Source organism: Xiphias gladius, chromosome 20, assembly GCF_016859285.1.
Source record: "Xiphias gladius isolate SHS-SW01 ecotype Sanya breed wild chromosome 20, ASM1685928v1, whole genome shotgun sequence".
NCBI lineage: Eukaryota > Metazoa > Chordata > Actinopteri > Istiophoriformes > Xiphiidae > Xiphias > Xiphias gladius.
In genome coordinates, this window is record NC_053419.1 from 22186186 (window position 1) to 22190011 (window position 3826).

Here is a 3826-nt window from a genome sequence, read left to right on the forward strand (position 1 = left end):
GTCTGTTTTTTGCCAGGGCTTTACTGGCCTTTTGAAGTGTTACTACAGCCGTTGGTCACTGTTTCTGGCATACTGGCAAGTATTATTGATCATTTGAAAAGACAAGGCAGCCTAAAATAAAAGGAAAATAAGAGCCAGTGTTTCCACCGAAAACCTAAGTAAAAAAAGTCTTTTAAACAGTTTTCAACCATCAAGGTTGTATGAAAGACACCAACAGAACGGCTGCAAATACGCATTTACTCCTATTTTTGTCACTGAAGTCAAATATTGGGTCCAAAAAACCAAATTACAGACTTTTTAACATCATGTAGATGTAATTTTGATACCTTTTTTCACAGTCATGCAGGTAAAGGAATACTTCCCGGCTGTACCCAACAACACTTCCTAGTATAGCTAATGAATGAGTGCGACCCGGACCAAGAAAAGTGGGGGGAAAAAACAAAACAATGATGTACGGATTATCTCATCTAAAAATAATTCCTTTTTGCTCATCATGAGTTGATGAGCTGTGGTTTTCTGCGGGTCTGATGTTGCTGCCTGAGACTAAACAACGAGAGACTGTTCCAGCCAGTCCCACTTTTACTATCTAGAGATATAAGTTGCGGTGTGTGAGGGCTGCGGATCTCGACCAAACTAGGACTGTGGCTGTTCTGTGGAGTATTTTCATTTGTTTGAATAACAGTATTGATCTGCTGCACACACCTGTTCATCTTCATTTGCATTTAATCATTTTTGTCAGTGCAGAAATACGGTTAGCAGTTAAAGCAGTAGTTTTATTGTTGGTGCAGTAAAAGTGATTTTTTTTTTGTATTATTTCTGTTTTAGAACAACATTCACATTAACACTCCAACTGTACAGAAAAAAAAACCTGTTTGAAAAAGAACAGATTCATCGGTGGAGGTAAAGCCTTGTGATTTTTCCTAAGATTCCTAAAGACTTTACAGCCCGAGTAACGAGCACAAGGCCTGTTTTTGAGGGAGCTGAATTCAAAGCTTTTGTGGGACTTAAAGTGTCACTTCCCCTTTAATAGTTTATGGTTGCGAGACAAAGGCGCGTTGGGATTTTGTGGGGCATCCCGCACACTAGGTGGCGGTAACGCGCGCGGAGAGCGCGCAATAAAACCGGAAGAAGCGGAGGAAGTTGCAGGCGGAGGCTGAGCGTGGTGGAAGACGAGCGGCGTGCGGGAGGACCTCAGGAGAGTGTTAGCTTTTGAGATACGAACAGTTAAATTTTACCCACAAGGGCTTGAATGTGTACGTTTTCTCTATATTAAATAAACCCCGTCGGCATGGGTAGCTAGCTAGCGCTCCTGTTTCGAGCATGACATCCGAAACGAGGTTTCGCTGAAACGCGAGCTGAAATCGTATATCTGAAGCTGGGGAGGCTTGTGCGTTAATTCGGTAAGTGCGGTGTAAAGTAACGCGTTCGTTCCTCTTGTGTTTCGGTGTTGACGTGTTGTGGACGGCGCCGTCAGCCCAGCGCCGCCGGACCACGTGGCCGAGAAACGCCAGCGAGCTCCACTGTGCGGGTGCAGCCACGCGCAAAACTCCTGTTCATAAAAATGTTACTTGGTAAAAACCCGCATTTTCATCCGCATTAATAGTCGACGGAACAGGACCCAAGACATTCTCTTAAGTTTAAACGACAGCTCTTCAATTCGGCGCACACCCTATGACCCTAACGCATGATTTTTGATACAATATTTAGGTGTACAAATGTAATCTGTGGTTTGTTGTGTAATTTTAACAAATCCACAAACCATTGCACACTTTTAAATGTCAGTGTCAGGGTAAAAGACAAAATGCTCACGGTTAACATCCAAAAATCTTAATGCATCTCGTTTTTACAGGTCAACCGGAGAGAAGAGGTTCCAGTGACGTGAGCTTTGTGGACCTGATATTGCACGTATGTATTGCAGTTCAGTTATTTATGTAGTATAGTCAATGGCCATCCCAATGATTATATCAATCACTACCCATCTGACCCATTCGTATGTCTGGGGAAGATTATCCATGAACTTCTGAATGAGGGTTTTGGCGTCCGTCTTCCTAATAACAGAGCTTGCTGCTGGTGTTAGGTGTAGAACAGATGTGAGTGTAAATTTTCAGCTTGCCTTAACATCTGCATTGTCCTTCCAGGGTCGGCTTGCTGGCGTGAACGCAGAGCTCGTGTCTCGACGCATCTACCATAAGAACTTGACTGGTTTGTCTTTGTTTTTATTTTAAGCTGTTCATTTCCCTAATAAATACGAAGATTGTGAAACAGAGTTTGTGTGTGTGTGTGTTGGTTTGGGTTTGTTTTTTGTTTTGTTTTTTTGATAGTAGGGTATCTGTGGGGGAATTAGGTTTACCGGCCTTTTCAGACATTTTGCACATGCATCACTTGACTTTCCCTGCTTATTACCGGTGCACTGACTAAAAAAAAGTACAGAGGAAGCGCATATTTATAGTTAGATTTAATCTTTTCATTCCCTCAACATCAGAGTTGGGTGGCAGTGGTGGAAAATAACTTAATTACATTTACTCAAACACTACTTAGATACAATATTGAGGTATTTGTACTTTACTTTTTACTAATTTGATGCTATTTTACACTCAGCTACATTTCAGGGCGAAATATTGCACTTTCTACTCCACTATGTTTATTTTCACAGCTTTGGTTACTTTTCAGATTGATACAAAACATAATCAACTACTAAATTGTGATGCAATATTATATAAGCTCCCTCCTTATAGATTAATTGGTGCTTACACATTGATGCATTAATCTGCATCTTAACCTATAATTATTTATTGATTCTAGTCTATTATTAATCTGAACTGGCAAAGTACATAAAATGAAACGTAGTGGAGTGTAAGTATAAAGTAGCGCAAACTGGAAATATTCAAAGCACAAGTACATCAACACTGTACTTGAGCTAATGTAATTAGTTACTTTCAGCCACTGTATATTCTGAAATTGGCCATTCTGCATGAGTACTTTAACTTTGGGTACTTTAATTATTTTTGATTGTCAGTTACTTTTACTTGTAACAGAGTATTTCTACACTGGTACTGCTACTTTTACTTAAGTAAAAGATCTCAATACTTCTTCCACCACTGGTGATTTAGAATAACTGCATTTATGTATGAAATACTTCACCATAAAATTACATGAACAACAAATTGAACAAAAATATTCTATATTTAATACTTTAAATGTAAAAAATTCCATTTATATTACTTATTGTCATAGCGGTTTAAGGATTATTATTGTGAAAATGTAATGATACTGTAGTTTATTAACATATAAATGACATCTGAAAATAGGAAAATAGAAACTACAAATAAATGTATACTGACTATTGAGCTTTACAAAAAAAAAAGGTTAAGGATTTATAATGAATTTTGTTTTCTTTTTCTCTTCATTTTTACTGTAGCAATTTAGAAATACAATATTAGAAAACTCGCAAATCAACCACAGAACACAAGTGTGAGGATACTAACCACAACTGAAAATAGGAAAATATTATAAATGATCATTTACTGATTTTTAGCCATTCCAAGAAAAAGTTTTTTTTTTTTTTTTTGGGGGGGGGGGTCTTGTTTTTTAATATTAGCCAACACAATTTACATAAAACACAACACGAGTGCGGGAATACAAATAATACAGTTATATACTGATTTTTTCTACATATCTATATTTTTATACATAACTGGGGATGTTTTTTGAGGATATAAGGTTTTTAAGAAAAATAAAACGGTCTACTGTTTGGTTTAGCATTGTTCAGATGATGCTAGCTGGCGGGAGGGGGGGTTTGACGTCCCCCGGAAGCTGTTGTTCTTCT

The 3826-nt window shown here is 38.1% G+C and overlaps 1 long non-coding RNA gene across 1 annotated transcript; it reads left to right on the top strand.

Annotated features, from left to right (window-relative positions):
• The first annotated feature begins 1085 nt into the window (after positions 1-1085).
• Positions 1086-2247, top strand: LOC120806611. The gene is made up of 3 exons (XR_005709723.1): positions 1086-1400; positions 1850-1905; positions 2139-2247. It is a non-coding gene; the product is annotated as an uncharacterized LOC120806611 (long non-coding RNA).
• The last annotated feature ends 1579 nt before the right edge of the window (positions 2248-3826 follow it).